Consider the following 19,136-nt stretch of genomic DNA (forward strand, 5'->3'; position numbering starts at 1 on the left):
AATATAGGTACAGATGGACAGCCAGATGGGTCTATAGGTACAGATGGACAGCCAGATGGAATATAGGTACAGATGGACAGCCAGATGGAATATAGGTACAGATGGACAGCCAGATGGAATATAGGTACAGATGGACAGCCAGATGGACCTATAGGTACAGATGGACAGCCAGATGGAATATAGGTACAGATGGACAGCCAGATGGGGCTATAGGTACAGATGGACAGCCAGATGGGGCTATAGGTACAGATGGACAGCCAGATGGGGCTATAGGTACAGATGGACAGCCAGATGGGGCTATAGGTACAGATGGACAGCCAGATGGAATATAGGTACAGATGGACAGCCAGGTGGAATATAGGCACAGATGGACAGCCAGATGGGGCTATAGGTACAGTTGGACAGCCAGATGGAATATAGGTACAGATGGACAGCCAGATGGGTCTATAGGTACAGATGGACAGCCAGATGGAATATAGGTACAGATGGACAGCCAGATGGAATATAGGTACAGATGGACAGCCAGATGGAATATAGGTATAGATGGACAGCCAGATGGAATATAGGTACAGATGGACAGCCAGATGGGGATATAGGTACAGATGGACAGCCAGATGGAATATTGGTACAGATGGACAGCCAGATGGGTCTATAGGTACAGATGGACAGCCAGATGGAATATAGGTACAGATGGACAGCCAGATGGAATATAGGTACAGATGGACAGCCAGATGGGGCTATAGGTACAGATGGACAGCCAGATGGGGCTATAGGTACAGATGGACAGCCAGATGGAATATAGGTACAGATGGACAGCCAGATGGGGCTATAGGTACAGATGGACAGCCAGATGGGGCTATAGGTACAGATGGACAGCCAGATGGGGCTATAGGTACAGATGGACAGCCAGATGGAATATAGGTACAGATGGACAGCCAGGTGGAATATAGGTACAGATGGACAGCCAGATGGAATATAGGTACAGATGGACAGCCAGATGGAATATAGGTACAGATGGACAGCCAGATGGGGCTATAGGTACAGATGGACAGCCAGATGGAATATAGGTACAGATGGACAGCCAGATGGAATATAGGTACAGATGGACAGCCAGATGGAATATAGGTACAGATGTACAGCCAGATGGAATATAGGTACAGATGGACAGCCAGATGGAATATAGGTACAGATGTACAGCCAGATGGGTCTATAGGTACAGATGGACAGCCAGATGGAATATAGCTACAGATGGACAGCCAGATGGAATATAGGTACAGATGGACAGCCAGATGGAATATAGGTACAGATGGACAGCCAGATGGGGCTATAGGTACAGATGTACAGCCAGATGGAATATAGGTACAGATGGACAGCCAGATGGGGATATAGGTACAGATGGACTGCCAGATGGGGCTATAGGTACAGATGGACAGCCATAACATGTACATTTCCTTACACATACACATGTACTGTACACACACTGACAGGAACACACACACACACTGACAGGAACACACACAGACACACACACTGACAGGAACACACAGACACTGACAGGAACACACACACACTGACAGGAACACTCACACACTGACAGGAACACACACACACTGTCAGGAACACACACACACTGACAGGAACACACACACACTGTCAGGAAATCTGATCCAGGTAATCTGATTCAGGTAATCTGATCCAGGTAATCTGAACCAGGTCATCTGATTCAGGTAATCTGATCCAGGTAATCTGAACCAGGTCATCTGAACCGGGTAATCTGAACCAGGTCATCTGAACCAGGTCATCTGATCCAGGTAATCTGATTCAGGTAATCTTATGCAGGTAATCTGATCCAGGTAATCTGATCCAGGTAATCTGAACCAGGTCATCTGAACCAGGTCATCTGATCCAGGTAATCTGATTCAGGTAATCTTATGCAGGTAATCTGAACCAGGTCATCTGAACCGGGTAATCTGAACCAGGTCATCTGAACCAGGTCATCTGATCCAGGTAATCTGATTCAGGTAATCTTATGCAGGTCATCTGAACCAGGTCATCTGATCCAGGTAATCTGATCCAGGTAATCTGATTCAGGTAATCTTATGCAGGTAATCTGATCCAGGTAATCTGATCCAGGTAATCTGATCCAGGTAATCTGAACCAGGTAATCTGATTCAGGTAATCTTATGCAGGTAATCTGATCCAGGTAATCTGATCCAGGTAATCTGAACCAGGTAATCTGGATTTGCAGTGGGTCTGTGTACCAAATGACAAGATATTCCGTATGTAGTGTACTACTTTTGACTAGGACCCATAGGGAACAGGGTGTCCTTTAATCGGGACACAAACTACAATAATTCATCAAAGGGGTTAAGAATGAGTACTAAAGAAGAGAAGAACCCTCTATCACACACAGTCATATTTAAATGGGTTAGTGATTCATAAACATGGATGGAGAAAGACATTAACTCTGAGAAACAAAAAGCTTGTCTCATTTGTACCCTGTAGTGCTGGATTCAGGGCAGATTAATGGCTGGATTCAGGGCAGATTAAGGGCTGGATTCAGGGCAGATTTAAAAAAATTGATTCAGGGTAGATTAAGTGTTGATTTCAGAGCAGATTAAGTGCTGGATTCAGTTTAGATTAAGAGCTGGACTCAGGGCAGATTAAGGGCTGACTCAAGGCAGATTAATGGCTGGATTCAGGGCAGAGTCAGGGCAGATTAAGTGTTGGATTCAAGGCAGATTAATGGCTGGATTCAGGGCAGATTACTGGCTGGATTCAGGGCAGAGTCAGAGCAGATTAAGTGCTGGATTCAGGGCAGATTAAGGGCTGGATTCAGGGCAGAGTCAGGGCAGATTTAAAACTGAATTCAGGGTAGATTAAGTGTTGATTTCAGGGCAGATTAAGTGCTGGATTCAGTTTAGATTAAGTGCTGGACTCAGGGCAGATTAAGGGCTGGATTCAAGGCAGATTAAGGGCTGGATTCAAGGCAGACTGAGGACCCTACTCCCTGTAGGGTGGTCTAGACTCCCTGTAGGGTTAAAGGAGAGGAGAGTGTTTATCAGCAGGGGGGTCTATAGGGGGGTCTAAACTCTCTGTAGGGGGATCTAGACTCTCTGTAGGGTGGTCCAGACTCTCTGTAGGGGGTCTACTCTCTGTAATGTGGTCTAGAATCTCTGTAGGGGGGTCTAAACTCTCTGTAGGGGGGTCTAGACTCCCTGTAGGGTTAAAGGAGAGGAGAGTGTTTATCAGCAGAACCCCTAGTCTCAGTTCTCTGAGGAGGTCTTAAAGGAGAGGAGAGTGTTTATGAGCAGAACCCCTAGTCTCAGTTCTCTGAGGAGGTCTTAAAGGAGAGGAGAGTGTTTATCAGCAGAACCCCTAGTCTCAGTTCTCTGAGGAGGTCTTAAGTGCTGGATTCAGGGCAGAGTCAGGGCAGATTTAAAACTGAATTCAGGGTAGATTAAGCGTTGATTTCAGGGCAGATTAAGTGCTGGATTCAGTTTAGATTAAGTGCTGGATTCAGTTTAGATTAAGAGCTGGACTCAGGGCAGATTAAGGGCTGGATTCAAGGCAGATTAAGGGCTGGATTCAAGGCAGAGTCAGGGCAGATTAAGTGCTGGATAAAGGTTTGATTAAGAGCTGGATTCAGGGCAGATTAAGGGCTGGATTCAGTTTAGATTAAGAGCTGGCTTCAGGGCAGATTAAGGGCTGGATTCAAGGCAGATTAAGGGCTGGATTCAAGGCAGACTGAGGACTGGATTCAGGACCTATTAACGTTTGGATTCAGGGCAGATTAAAGGCTGGATTCAGGGCAGAGTCAGGGCATATTTAAAAAAATGGATTCAGGGCAGTTTAAATTGGATTTAGGGTAGATTAAGAGCTGGACTCATTGCAGATTCGGGACTGGACTCAGGGCAGATTAAGGGCTGGAGTCAGAGCAGATTAAGGGCTGATTTATTGCAGAGCCAGGGAAGATTAAAAACTGGATTCAGGGCAGAATAAGGGATGATTCAGGGAAGATTAAGGGCTGGATTTATTGCAGAGTCAGGGCAGAATAAAAAATGGATTAAGGTCAGATTAAGGGATGATTCAGGGAAGATTAAGGCCTGGATTCAGGGCAGATTAAGGGATGATTCAGGGAAGATTAAGGGCTGGATTTATTGCAGAGTCAGGGCAGAATAAAAAATGGATTAAGGTCAGATTAAGGGATGATTCAGGGAAGATTAAGGCCTGGATTCAGGGCAGATTAAGTGCTGGATTCAAGACAGAGTCCGTGAAGATTAAAAACTGGATTCAAGGCAGATTAAGGGCTGGATTCAGGGCAGATTAACGGCTGGACTCAGGGCAGATTATGGTCTGAACTCACTGTTGATTGGGGGATGGACTAAATGCAGATTAACGGCTGGACTCAGGGCAGATTATGGTCTGAACTCACTGTTGATTGGGGGATGGACTAAATGCAGATTAAGGGCTGGACTCAGGGCAGACATACACACAAACATACACACACAAACTGACCATCCTACCGATCCTCGACTTCCGCGATGTCATTTACAAAATAGCCTCGCTTCATACTCGTCGCCAAACCCACTGGCTTCGGGTCATCTACAAGTCTTTGCTAGGTAAAGCCCCGCCTTATCGCAGCTCACTGGTCACCATAGCAGCACCCACCCGTAGCATGCGCTCCAGCAGGTATATCTCACTTGTCACCCCCAAAGCCAAGTCCTCCTTTGGCCTCCTTTCCTTCCAGTTCTCTGCTGCCAATGACTGGAACGAACTGCAAAAATCACTGAAGCTGGAGACTCTTATCTCCCTCACTAGCTTTAAGCACCAGCTGTCAGAGCAGCTCACAGATCACTGCAGCTGTACATAGCCCATCTGTAAATAGCCCATCCAACTACCTCATCCCCATACTGTATTTATTTATTTATTTTGCTCCTTTGCACCCCAGTATCTCTACTTGCACATTCATCTTCTGCACATCCTACCATTCCAGTGTTTAATTTCTAAATTGTAATTACTTCGCCATCATGGCCTATTTATTGCCTTACCTCTCTTATCCTACCTCATTTGCACTCACTGTACATAGATTTTTCTATTGTGTTATTGACTGTACGTTCGTTTATGTGTAACTCTGTGTTGTTGTATGTGTCAAACTGCTTTGCTTTATCTTGGCCAGGTCGCAGTTGTAAATGAGAACTTGTTCTCAACTAGCCTACCTGGTAAAATAAAGGTTAAATAAAATAAAAACAGTATAAATAAACACACACAAACACTAGACACATTGTATTGTTGTTGAAGTCAATGTGACTCCGTTTTGTGGTCTCCTCACGGTGAACCAGCAGGTGTCTGCATTACAGACACCCCTGAGTGATACATTGCTACCCTTGCATCATGCTATTACCACGTCACCCCTCTTCTGTTTTTTATTTGGCTTGTCTACATCAACCACTCTGTGAATGTGGAAACACAAAACATTTACAAGGCTGTCTTCTTGAGATGCTGAAAACACATTACTGCTCTCCTTCCTTATCTTTCCACAGGTACATTTTAGACCGGCCATGTTCTATTGGCTATTTTGGATACACACCGTGTCCCCAGTCCTATGTTTCTGATATAGCAGCATACCACCCTGCATACCACTGCTGGTTTGCTTCTGAAGCTAAGCAGGGTTGGTCCTGGTCAGTCCCTGGATGGTAGACCAGATGCTGCTGGAAGTGGTGTTGGAGGGCCAGTAGGAGGCACTCTTTCCTCTGGTCTAAAAGATATCCCAATGCCCCAGGGCAGTGATTGGGGACACTGTCCTGTATACTTATCGTAAGAGTAGGGGTGTTAACCCCGGTGTCCTGGCTAAATTCCCAATCTGGCCCTCAAACCATCATGGTCACCTAATAATCCCCAGTTTACAATTGGCTCATTCATCCCCCTCCTCTCCCCTGTAACTATTCCCCAGGTCGTTGCTGCAAATGAGAACGTGTTCTCAGTCAACTTATCTGGTAAAATAACGGTAAAATAAATAAATAAAATAGCTCAGGAACATGAACCACCCTCTATTCTACAACACATGAACACCCCTGTGTCTGATTGCTGAAACCACATGAGGATTAATATGTTTCCAGAGGCAGAATGCCTGTCCTCGTGGCTAACCAATCAAACTCCACTAACTGATACGTTTTCATTGGATTCTATGGAAAACTGAAGTCCCCTGAACTACCCTACCCCTAACCCTATCCCCTGAGCTACCCTACCCTACCCTAACCCTACCCCCTGAGCTACCCTACCCTACCCTACCCTAACCCTACCCCCTGAGCTACCCTACCCTACCCCTACCCCCTGAGCTACCCTAACCCTACCCCCTGAGCTACCCTACCCTACCCTAACCCTACGCCCTGAGCTACCCTAACCCTACGCCCTGAGCTACCCTAACCCTACGCCCTGAGCTACCCTAACCCTACCCCCTGAACAACCCTACCCCTAACCCTACCCCCTGAGCTACCCTACCCTAACCCTACCCCCTGAGCTACCCTACCCCTAACCCTACCCCCTGAGCTACCCTACCCCTAACCCTACCCCCTGAGCTACCCTACCCTACCCTAACCCTACCCCCTGAGCTACCCTACCCCTAACACTACCGTCTGAGCTACCCTACCCTACCCCCTGAGCTACCCTACCCCTAACCCTACCCCCTGAGCTACCCTAACCCTACCCCATGAGCTACCCTACCATTAACCCTACCCCCTGAGTTACCCTAACCCTACCCCCTGAGCTACCCTACCCCTAACCCTACCCCCTGAGCTACCCTAACCCTACCCCCTGAGCAACCCTACCCCTAACCCTACCCCCTGAACAACCCTACCCCTAACCCTACCCCCTGAGCTACCCTACCCCTAATCCCTGAGTTACCCTAACCCTACCCCCTGAGCTACCCTACCCCTAACCCTACCCCCTGAGCTACCCTACCCCCAATCCCTGAGTTACCCTAACCCTACCCCCTGAGCTACCCTACCCTAACCCTACCCCCTGAGCCACCCTACCCCTAACCCTACCCCCTGAACTACCCTACCCCCTGAACTACCCTACCCCCTGAGCCAACCTACCCCTAACCCTACCCCCTGAGCTACCCTACCCCTACTCCCTGAGCTACCCTACCCCTACCCCCAGAGCTACCCTACCCCTACCCCCAGAGCTACCCTACCCCTAACCCTAACCCTACCCCCTGAGCCACCCTACCCTACCCCTACTCCCTGAGCTACCCTACCCCTACCCCCTGAGCTACCCTACCCTACCCTAACCCTACCCCCTGAGCTACCCTACCCCTAACCCTACCCCCTGAGCTACCCTACCCCTAATCCCTGAGCTACCCTACCACTAACCCTACCCCCTCACCCTACCCCCTAACCCTTGCTAGCTAATGAAAACATTGCAATCGGTCTAAAGTCAATTTGACCACACGATCATGATGGCAAAGTTGTTTCCTACTTTAGTTGTTTCCTACTTTCTATCTTCCTACTTTAGCAACGTCATCGTATTTCCAGGACACTATCGTGTAATTGAGTCAAAACAGACGTTAGCCTTTGTCCAGAATGACTGGGCGTATAACAACTTTCTGGCGCCGCCAGCAGAGGGCGGCTTTGATAACGTTGATAACAATGGTATGACGCGACCTTCGTGACGGAAGTGAAACCTATGAATAGTACTTCCTACTGTGTGTGGGTCAGTAACAGCCCTTCCTACTGTCTGTGGGTCAGTAACAGCCCTTCCTACTGTATGTGGGTCAGTAACAGCCCTTCCTACTGTCTGTGGGTCAGTAACAGCCCTTCCTACTGTCTGTGGGTCAGTAACAGCCCTTCCTACTGTATGTGGGTCAGTAACAGCCCTTCCTACTGTATGTGGGTCAGTAACAGCCCTTCCTACTGTATGTGGGTCAGTAACAGCCCTTCCTACTGTATGTGGGTCAGTAACAGCCCTACCTACTGTATGTGGGTCAGTAACAGCCCTTCCTACTGTATGTGGGCCAGTAACATCCCTACCTACTGTATGTGGGTCAGTAACAGCCCTTCCTACTGTATGTGGGCCAGTAACAGCCCTACCTACTGAATGTGGGTCAGTAACAGCCCTTCCTACTGTATGTGGGTCAGTAACAGCCCTTCCTACTGTATGTGGGTCAGTAGCAGCCCTTCCTACTGTATGTGGGTCAGTAACAGCCCTTCCTACTGTATGTGGGTCAGTAACAGCCCTACCTACTGTATGTGGGTCAGTAACAGCCCTTCCTACTGTATGTGGGTCAGTAACAGCCCTTCCTACTGTATGTGGGTCAGTAACAACCCTTCCTACTGTATGTGGGTCAGTAACAGCCCTTCCTACTCTATGTGGGTCAGTAACAGCCCTTTCTACTGTATGTGGGTCAGTAACAGCCCTTTCTGTCTGTGGGTCAGTAACAGCCCTTCCTACTGTATGTGGGTCAGTAAAAGCCCTTTCTGTATGTGGGTCAGTAACAGCCCTTTCTGTATGTGGGTCAGTAACAGCCCTTCCTACTGTATGTGGGTCAGTAACAGCCCTTCCTGTATGTGGGTCAGTAACAGCCCTTCCTACTGTATGTGGGTCAGTAACAGCCCTTCCTACTGTATGTGGGTCAGTAACAGCCCTTCCTACTGTATGTGGGTCAGTAACAGCCCTTCCTACTGTATGTGGGTCAGTAACAGCCCTTCCTACTGTATGTGGGTCAGTAACAGCCCTTCCTACTGTATGTGGGTCAGTAACAACCCTACCTACTGTATGTGGGTCAGTAACAGCCCTTCCTACTGTATGTGGGTCAGTAACAGCCCTTCCTACTGTCTGTGGGTCAGTAACAGCCCTTCCTACTGTCTGTGGGTCAGTAACAGCCCTTCCTACTGTCTGTGGGTCAGTAACAGCCCTTCCTACTGTATGTGGGTCAGTAACAGCCCTTCCTACTGTATGTTGGTCAGTAACAGCCCTTCCTACTGTATGTGGGTCAGTAACAGCCCTTCCTACTGTCTGTGGGTCAGTAACAGCCCTTCCTACTGTCTGTGGGTCAGTAACAGCCCTTCCTACTGTATGTGGGTCAGTAACAGCCCTTCCTACTGTATGTGGGTCAGTAACAGCCCTTCCTACTGTATGTTGGTCAGTAACAGCCCTTACTACTGTATGTGGGTCAGTAACAGCCCTTCCTACTGTATGTGGGTCAGTAACAGCCCTTCCTACTGTATGTGGGTCAGTAACAGCCCTTCCTACTGTATGTGGGTCAGTAACAACCCTTCCTACTGTATGTGGGTCAGTAACAGCCCTTCCTACTGTATGTGGGTCAGTAACAGCCCTTCCTACTGTATGTGGGTCAGTAACAGCCCTTCCTACTGTATGTGGGTCAGTAACAGCCCTTTCTACTGTATGTGGGTCAGTAACAGCCCTTCCTACTGTATGTGGGTCAGTAACAACCCTTCCTACTGTCTGTGGGTCAGTAACAGCCCTTCCTACTGTATGTGGGTCAGTAACAGCCCTTCCTACTGTATGTGGGTCAGTAACAGCCCTTTCTGTCTGTGGGTCAGTAACAGCCCTTCCTACTGTATGTGGGTCAGTAACAGCCCTTCCTACTGTATGTGGGTCAGTAACAGCCCTTTCTACTGTATGTGGGTCAGTAACAGCCCTTTCTGTCTGTGGGTCAGTAACAGCCCTTCCTACTGTATGTGGGTCAGTAACAGCCCTTCCTACTGTCTGTGGGTCAGTAACAGCCCTTCCTACTGTATGTGGGTCAGTAACAGCCCTTCCTACTGTCTGTGGGTCAGTAACAGCCCTTCCTACTGTATGTGGGTCAGTAACAACCCTTCCTACTGTATGTGGGTCAGTAACAGCCCTTCCTACTGTATGTGGGTCAGTAACAGCCCTTCCTACTGTATGTGGGTCGGTAACAGCCCTTCCTACTGTATGTGGGTCAGTAACAGCCCTTTCTACTGTATGTGGGTCAGTAACAGCCCTTCCTACTGTCTGTGGGTCAGTAACAGCCCTTCCTACTGTATGTGGGTCAGTAACAACCCTTCCTACTGTATGTGGGTCAGTAACAGCCCTTCCTACTGTATGTGGGTCAGTAACAGCCCTTCCTACTGTATGTGGGTCAGTAACAGCCCTTCCTACTGTCTGTGGGTCAGTAACAGCCCTTCCTACTGTATGTGGGTCAGTAACAGCCCTTCCTACTGTATGTGGGTCAGTAACAGCCCTTTCTAATGTATGTGGGTCAGTAACAACCCTTCCTACTGTATGTGGGTCAGTAACAGCCCTTCCTACTGTATGTGGGTCAGTAACAGCCCTTCCTACTGTGTGTGGGTCAGTAACAGCCCTTCCTACTGTCTGTGGGTCAGTAACAGCCCTTCCTACTGTCTGTGGGTCAGTAACAGCCCTTCCTACTGTCTGTGGGTCAGTAACAGCCCTTCCTACTGTATGTGGGTCAGTAACAGCCCTTTCTAATGTATGTGGGTCAGTAACAACCCTTCCTACTGTATGTGGGTCAGTAACAGCCCTTCCTACTGTATGTGGGTCAGTAACAGCCCTTCCTACTGTGTGTGGGTCAGTAACAGCCCTTCCTACTGTGTGTGGGTCAGTAACAGCCCTTCCTACTGTATGTGGGTCAGTAACAGCCCTTCCTACTGTATGTGGGTCAGTAACAGCCCTTCCTACTGTATGTGGGTCAGTAACAGCCCTTCCTACTGTATGTGGGTCAGTGACAGCCCTTCCTACTGTATGTGGGTCAGTAACAGCCCTTCCTACTGTGTGTGGGTCAGTAACAGCCCTTCCTACTGTCTGTGGGTCAGTAACAACCCTTCCTACTGTATGTGGGTCAGTAACAGACCTTCCTACTGTGTGTGGGTCAGTAACAGCCCTTCCTACTGTATGTGGGTCAGTAACAGCCCTTGCTACTGTATGTGGGTCAGTAACAGCCCTTGCTACTGTCTGTGGGTCAGTAACAGCCCTTCCTACTGTATGTGGGCCAGTAACAGCCCTTCCTACTGTATGTGGGTCAGTAACAGCCCTTCCTACTGTATGTGGGTCAGTAACAGCCCTTCCTACTGTATGTGGGTCAGTAACAGCCCTTTCTGTATGTGGGTCAGTAACAGCCCTTCCTACTGTATGTGGGTCAGTAACAACCCTTCCTACTGTATGTGGGTCAGTAACAGCCCTTCCTACTGTCTGTGGGTCAGTAACAGCCCTTCCTACTGTCTGTGGGTCAGTAACAGCCCTTTCTGTATGTGGGTCAGTAACAGCCCTTTCTGTATGTGGGTCAGTAACAGCCCTTCCTACTGTATGTGGGTCAGTAACAGCCCTTCCTACTGTATGTGGGCCAGTAACAGCCCTACCTACTGTATGTGGGTCAGTAACAGCCCTTCCTACTGTATGTGGGCCAGTAACAGCCCTACCTACTGTATGTGGGTCAGTAACAGCCCTTCCTACTGTATGTGGGTCAGTAACAGCCCTTCCTACTGTCTGTGGGTCAGTAACAGCCCTTCCTACTGTATGTGGGTCAGTAACAACCCTTCCTACTGTCTGTGGGTCAGTAACAGCCCTTCCTACTGTCTGTGGGTCAGTAACAGCCCTTCCTACTGTATGTGGGTCAGTAACAGCCCTTCCTACTGTATGTGGGTCAGTAACAGCCCTTCCTACTGTCTGTGGGTCAGTAACAGCCCTTCCTACTGTATGTGGGTCAGTAACAACCCTTCCTACTGTCTGTGGGTCAGTAACAGCCCTTCCTACTGTCTGTGGGTCAGTAACAGCCCTTCCTACTGTCTGTGGGTCAGTAACAGCCCTTTCTGTATGTGGGTCAGTAACAGCCCTTCCTACTGTCTGTGGGTCAGTAACAGCCCTTTCTGTATGTGGGTCAGTAACAGCCCTTTCTGTATGTGGGTCAGTAACAGCCCTTCCTACTGTCTGTGGGTCAGTAACAGCCCTTTCTGTATGTGGGTCAGTAACAGCCCTTCCTACTGTCTGGGCGTCAGTAACAGCCCTTCCTACTGTATGTGGGTCAGTAACAGCCCTACCTACTGTATGTGGGTCAGTAACAGCCCTTCCTACTGTATGTGGGTCAGTAACAGCCCTTCCTACTGTATGTGGGTCAGTAACAACCCTTCCTACTGTATGTGGGTCAGTAACAGCCCTTCCTACTCTATGTGGGTCAGTAACAGCCCTTTCTACTGTATGTGGGTCAGTAACAGCCCTTTCTGTCTGTGGGTCAGTAACAGCCCTTCCTACTGTATGTGGGTCAGTAAAAGCCCTTTCTGTATGTGGGTCAGTAACAGCCCTTTCTGTATGTGGGTCAGTAACAGCCCTTCCTACTGTATGTGGGTCAGTAACAGCCCTTCCTGTATGTGGGTCAGTAACAGCCCTTCCTACTGTATGTGGGTCAGTAACAGCCCTTCCTACTGTATGTGGGTCAGTAACAGCCCTTCCTACTGTATGTGGGTCAGTAACAGCCCTTCCTACTGTATGTGGGTCAGTAACAGCCCTTCCTACTGTATGTGGGTCAGTAACAGCCCTTCCTACTGTATGTGGGTCAGTAACAGCCCTTCCTACTGTATGTGGGTCAGTAACAACCCTACCTACTGTATGTGGGTCAGTAACAGCCCTTCCTACTGTATGTGGGTCAGTAACAGCCCTTCCTACTGTATGTGGGTCAGTAACAGCTCTTCCTACTGTCTGTGGGTCAGTAACAGCCCTTCCTACTGTCTGTGGGTCAGTAACAGCCCTTCCTACTGTATGTGGGTCAGTAACAGCCCTTCCTACTGTATGTGGGTCAGTAACAGCCCTTCCTACTGTCTGTGGGTCAGTAACAGCCCTTTCTACTGTATGTGGGTCAGTAACAGCCCTTCCTACTGTATGTGGGTCAGTAACAACCCTTCCTACTGTCTGTGGGTCAGTAACAGCCCTTCCTACTGTATGTGGGTCAGTAACAGCCCTTCCTACTGTATGTGGGTCAGTAACAGCCCTTTCTGTCTGTGGGTCAGTAACAGCCCTTCCTACTGTATGTGGGTCAGTAACAGCCCTTCCTACTGTATGTGGGTCAGTAACAGCCCTTTCTACTGTATGTGGGTCAGTAACAGCCCTTTCTGTCTGTGGGTCAGTAACAGCCCTTCCTACTGTATGTGGGTCAGTAACAGCCCTTCCTACTGTCTGTGGGTCAGTAACAGCCCTTCCTACTGTCTGTGGGTCAGTAACAGCCCTTCCTACTGTCTGTGGGTCAGTAACAGCCCTTCCTACTGTATGTGGGTCAGTAACAACCCTTCCTACTGTATGTGGGTCAGTAACAGCCCTTCCTACTGTATGTGGGTCAGTAACAGCCCTTCCTACTGTATGTGGGTCGGTAACAGCCCTTCCTACTGTATGTGGGTCAGTAACAGCCCTTTCTACTGTATGTGGGTCAGTAACAGCCCTTCCTACTGTCTGTGGGTCAGTAACAGCCCTTCCTACTGTATGTGGGTCAGTAACAACCCTTCCTACTGTATGTGGGTCAGTAACAGCCCTTCCTACTGTATGTGGGTCAGTAACAGCCCTTCCTACTGTATGTGGGTCAGTAACAGCCCTTCCTACTGTCCGTGGGTCAGTAACAGCCCTTCCTACTGTATGTGGGTCAGTAACAGCCCTTCCTACTGTATGTGGGTCAGTAACAGCCCTTTCTAATGTATGTGGGTCAGTAACAACCCTTCCTACTGTATGTGGGTCAGTAACAGCCCTTCCTACTGTATGTGGGTCAGTAACAGCCCTTCCTACTGTGTGTGGGTCAGTAACAGCCCTTCCTACTGTCTGTGGGTCAGTAACAGCCCTTCCTACTGTATGTGGGTCAGTAACAGCCCTTTCTAATGTATGTGGGTCAGTAACAACCCTTCCTACTGTATGTGGGTCAGTAACAGCCCTTCCTACTGTATGTGGGTCAGTAACAGCCCTTCCTACTGTGTGTGGGTCAGTAACAGCCCTTCCTACTGTGTGTGGGTCAGTAACAGCCCTTCCTACTGTATGTGGGTCAGTAACAGCCCTTCCTACTGTATGTGGGTCAGTAACAGCCCTTCCTACTGTATGTGGGTCAGTAACAGCCCTTCCTACTGTATGTGGGTCAGTAACAGCCCTTCCTACTGTGTGTGGGTCAGTAACAGCCCTTCCTACTGTCTGTGGGTCAGTAACAACCCTTCCTACTGTATGTGGGTCAGTAACAGCCCTTTCTGTATGTGGGTCAGTAACAGCCCTTTCTGTCTGTGGGTCAGTAACAGCCCTTCCTACTGTATGTGGGTCAGTAACAGCCCTTCCTACTGTGTGTGGGTCAGTAACAGCCCTTCCTACTGTATGTGGGTCAGTAACAGCCCTTGCTACTGTCTGTGGGTCAGTAACAGCCCTTCCTACTGTATGTGGGCCAGTAACAGCCCTTCCTACTGTATGTGGGTCAGTAACAGCCCTTCCTACTGTATGTGGGTCAGTAACAGCCCTTCCTACTGTATGTGGGTCAGTAACAGCCCTTTCTGTATGTGGGTCAGTAACAGCCCTTCCTACTGTATGTGGGTCAGTAACAACCCTTCCTACTGTATGTGGGTCAGTAACAGCCCTTCCTACTGTCTGTGGGTCAGTAACAGCCCTTCCTACTGTCTGTGGGTCAGTAACAGCCCTTTCTGTATGGTCTAAACTCTCTGTAGGGGGGTCTAAACTCTCTGTAGGGGGGGTCTAAACTCTCTGTAGGGGGTGGTCTAAACTCTCTGTAGGGGGGGGGTCTAAACTCTCTGTAGGGAGGTCTAGACTCTGTAGGGGGGTCTAGACTCTGTAGGGTGGTCTAGACTATCTGTAGGGGGGTCTAGACTCTGTAGGGGGGTCTAGACTCTCTGTAGGGGGGTCTAAACTCTTTAGGGGGGTCTAGACTCTCTGTAGGGGGGTCTAGACTCTCTGTAGGGGGTCTACTCTCTGTAATGTGGTCTAGAATCTCTGTAGGGGGGGTCTAAACTCTCTGTAGGGGGGTCTAGACTCTCTGTAGGGGGGTCTAAACTCTTTAGGGGGTCTAGACTCTCTGTAGGGGGGTCTAAACTCTCTGTAGGGGGGTCTAGACTCTGTAGGGGGGTCTAGACTCTCTGTAGGGGGGTCTAGACTCTCTGTAGGGGGGTCTAGACTCTCTGTAGGGGGGTCTAAACTCTCTGTAGGGGGGTCTAGACTCTGTAGGGGGTCTAAACTCTCTGTAGGGGGGGTCTAAACTCTCTGTAGGGGGTGGTCTAAACTCTCTGTAGGGGGGGGGGGTCTAAACTCTCTGTAGGGGGGTCTAGACTCTGTAGGGGGGTCTAGACTCTCTGTAGGGTGGTCTAGACTATCTGTAGGGGGGTCTAAACTCTCTGTAGGGGGGTCTAGACTCTCTGTAGGGGGTCTACTCTCTGTAATGTGGTCTAGAATCTCTGTAGGGGGGTCTAAACTCTCTGTAGGGGGGTCTAGACTCTGTAGGGGGGTCTAGACTCTCTGTAGGGGGGTCTAAACTCTCTGTAGGGGGGTCTAGACTCTCTGTAGGGGGTCTACTCTCTGTAATGTGGTCTAGAATCTCTGTAGGGGGGTCTAAACTCTCTGTAGGGGGGTCTAGACTCTGTAGGGGGGTCTAAACTCTTTAGGGGGGTCTAGACTCTCTGTAGGGGGGTCTAGACTCTCTGTAGGGGGGTCTAAACTCTCTGTAGGGGGGTCTAAACTCTCTGTAGGGGGGTCTAGACTCTGTAGGGGGGTCTAGACTCTCTGTAGGGGGGTCTAGACTCTCTGTAGGGGGGTCTAAACTCTCTGTAGGGGGGTCTAGACTCTGTAGGGGGTCTAAACTCTCTGTAGGGGGGGTCTAAACTCTCTGTAGGGGGTGGTCTAAACTCTCTGTAGGGGGGGGGTCTAAACTCTCTGTAGGGGGGTCTAGACTCTGTAGGGGGGTCTAGACTCTCTGTAGGGTGGTCTAGACTATCTGTAGGGGGGTCTAAACTCTCTGTAGGGGGGTCTAGACTCTGTAGGGTGGTCTAGTGTAAAGTCTGGTTGCGTCTCAAACAGCACCCTATTCCCTATACAGAGCCTCTAAAGGGAATAGGGACTTCCTCTCTGTGTAATGTCTGTCTTGGACCAGGGGGATGTTGTTGTAGTGTTTATGAGCAGTATAAACCCCTAGTCTCAGTTCTCTGAGGAAGTCTTAAAGGAGAGGAGAGTGTTAATGAGCAGTATAAACCCCTAGTCTCAGTTCTCTGAGGTCTTAAAGGAGAGGAGAGTGTTTATCAGCAGTATAAACCCCTAGTCTCAGTTCTCTGAGGTCTTAAAGGAGAGGAGAGTGTTTATCAGCAGAACCCCTAGTCTCAGTTCTATGAGGAGGTCTTAAAGGAGAGGAGAGTGTTTATGAGCAGTATAAACCCCTAGTCTCAGTTCTATGAGGAGGTCTTAAAGGAGAGGAGAGTGTTAATGAGCAGTATAAACCCCTAGTCTCAGTTCTCTGAGGAAGTCTTAAAGGAGAGGAGAGTGTTAATGAGCAGTATAAACCCCTAGTCTCAGTTCTCTGAGGAAGTCTTAAAGGAGAGGAGAGTGTTTATGAGCAGTATAAACCCCTAGTCTCAGTTCTCTGAGGTCTTAAAGGAGAGGAGAGTGTTTATGAGCAGAACCCCTAGTCTCAGTTCTATGAGGAGGTCTTAAAGGAGAGGAGAGTGTTTATGAGCAGTATAAACCCCTAGTCTCAGTTCTATGAGGAGGTCTTAAAGGAGAGGAGAGTGTTAATGAGCAGTATAAACCCCTAGTCTCAGTTCTCTGAGGTCTTAAAGGAGAGGAGAGTGTTTATCAGCAGTATAAACCCCTAGTCTCAGTTCTCTGAGGTCTTAAAGGAGAGGAGAGTGTTTATGAGCAGTATAAACCCCTAGTCTCAGTTCTCTGAGGTCTTAAAGGAGAGGAGAGTGTTAATGAGCAGTATAAACCCATAGTCTCAGTTCTCTGAGGAGGTCTTAAAGGAGAGGAGAGTGTTAATGAGCAGTATAAACCCCTAGTCTCAGTTCTCTGAGGAGGTCTTAAAGGAGAGGAGAGTGTTTATCAGCAGTATAAACCCCTAGTCTCAGTTCTCTGAGGTCTTAAAGGAGAGGAGAGTGTTTATGAGCAGTATAAACCCCTAGTCTCAGTTCTCTGAGGTCTTAAAGGAGAGGAGAGTGTTAATGAGCAGTATAAACCCCTAGTCTCAGTTCTCTGAGGAGGTCTTAAAGGAGAGGAGAGTGTTTATCAGCAGTATAAACCCCTAGTCTCAGTTCTCTGAGGAAGTCTTAAAGGAGAGGAGAGTGTTTATGAGCAGAACCCCTAGTCTCAGTTCTCTGAGGAGGTCTTAAAGGAGAGGAGAGTGTTTATCAGCAGTATAAACCCCTAGTCTCAGTGGTCTGAGGAAGTCTTAAAGGAGAGGAGAGTGTTAATGAGCAGTATAAACCCCTAGTCTCAGTTCTCTGAGGAAGTCTTAAAGGAGAGGAGAGTGTTAATGAGCAGTATAAACCCCTAGTCTCAGTTCTCTGAGGAGGTCTTAAAGGAGAGGAGAGTGTTAATGAGCAATATAAACCCCTAGTCTCAGTTCTCTGAGGAGGTCTTAAAGGAGAGTGTTTATCAGCAGTATAAACCCCTAGTCTCAGTTCTCTGAGGAAGTCTTAAAGGAGAGGAGAGTGTTAATGAGCAGTATAAACCCCTAGTCTCAGTTCTCTGAGGAAGTCTTAAAGGAGAGGAGAGTGTTTATGAGCAGTATAAACCCCTAGTCTCAGTTCTCTGAGGTCTTAAAGGAGAGGAGAGTGTTTATCAGCAGTATAAACCCCTAGTCTCAGTTCTCTGAGGTCTTAAAGGAGAGAGTGTTTATGAGCAGTATAAACCCCTAGTCTCAGTTCTATGAGGAAGTCTTAAAGGAGAGGAGAGTGTTTATCAGCAGTATAAACCCCTAGTCTCAGTTCTCTGAGGAAGTCTTAAAGGAGAGGAGAGTGTTTATCAGCAGTATAAACCCATAGTCTCAGTTCTCTGAGGAGGTCTTAAAGGAGAGGAGAGTGTTTATCAGCAGTATAAACCCCTAGTCTCAGTTCTCTGAGGAGGTCTTAAAGGAGAGGAGAGTGTTAATGAGCAGTATAAACCCCTAGTCTCAGTTCTCTGAGGAAGTCTTAAAGGAGAGGAGAGTGTTTATGAGCAGTATAAACCCCTAGTCTCAGTTCTCTGAGGTCTTAAAGGAGAGGAGAGTGTTTATCAGCAGAACCCCTAGTCTCAGTTCTCTGAGGAGGTCTTAAAGGAGAGGAGAGTGTTAATGAGCAATATAAACCCCTAGTCTCAGTTCTCTGAGGAGGTCTTAAAGGAGAGGAGAGTGTTTATGAGCAGTATAAACCCCTAGTCTCAGTTCTCTGAGGTCTTAAAGGAGAGGAGAGTGTTAATGAGCAGTATAAACCCCTAGTCTCAGTTCTCTGAGGAGGTCTTAAAGGAGAGGAGAGTGTTAATGAGCAATATAAACCCCTAGTCTCAGTTCTCTGAGGAGGTCTTAAAGGAGAGGAGAGTGTTTATGAGCAGTATAAACCCCTAGTCTCCGTTCTCTGAGGTCTTAAAGGAGAGGAGAGTGTTAATGAGCAGTATAAACCCCTAGTCTCAGTTCTCTGAGGAGGTCTTAAAGGAGAGTGTTTATCAGCAGTATAAACCCCTAGTCTCAGTTCTCTGAGGAAGTCTTAAAGGAGAGGAGAGTGTTAATGAGCAATATAAACCCCTAGTCTCAGTTCTCTGAGGAAGTCTTAAAGGAGAGGAGAGTGTTTATGAGCAGTATAAACCCCTAGTCTCAGTTCTCTGAGAACTTAAAGGAGAGGAAAGTGTTAATGAGCAGTATAAACCCCTAGTCTCAGTTCTCTGAGGAAGTCTTAAAGGAGAGGAGAGTGTTTATGAGCAGTATAAACCCCTAGTCTCAGTTCTCTGAGGTCTTAAAGGAGAGGAGAGTGTTTATCAGCAGTATAAACCCCTAGTCTCAGTTCTCTGAGGTCTTAAAGGAGAGGAGAGTGTTTATGAGCAGTATAAACCCCTAGTCTCAGTTCTCTGAGGAAGTCTTAAAGGAGAGGAGAGTGTTTATCAGCAGTATAAACCCCTAGTCTCAGTTCTCTGAGGAAGTCTTAAAGGAGAGGAGA

Source organism: Salvelinus fontinalis, chromosome 12 (assembly GCF_029448725.1).
Source record: "Salvelinus fontinalis isolate EN_2023a chromosome 12, ASM2944872v1, whole genome shotgun sequence".
Taxonomy (NCBI): Eukaryota; Metazoa; Chordata; class Actinopteri; order Salmoniformes; family Salmonidae; genus Salvelinus; species Salvelinus fontinalis.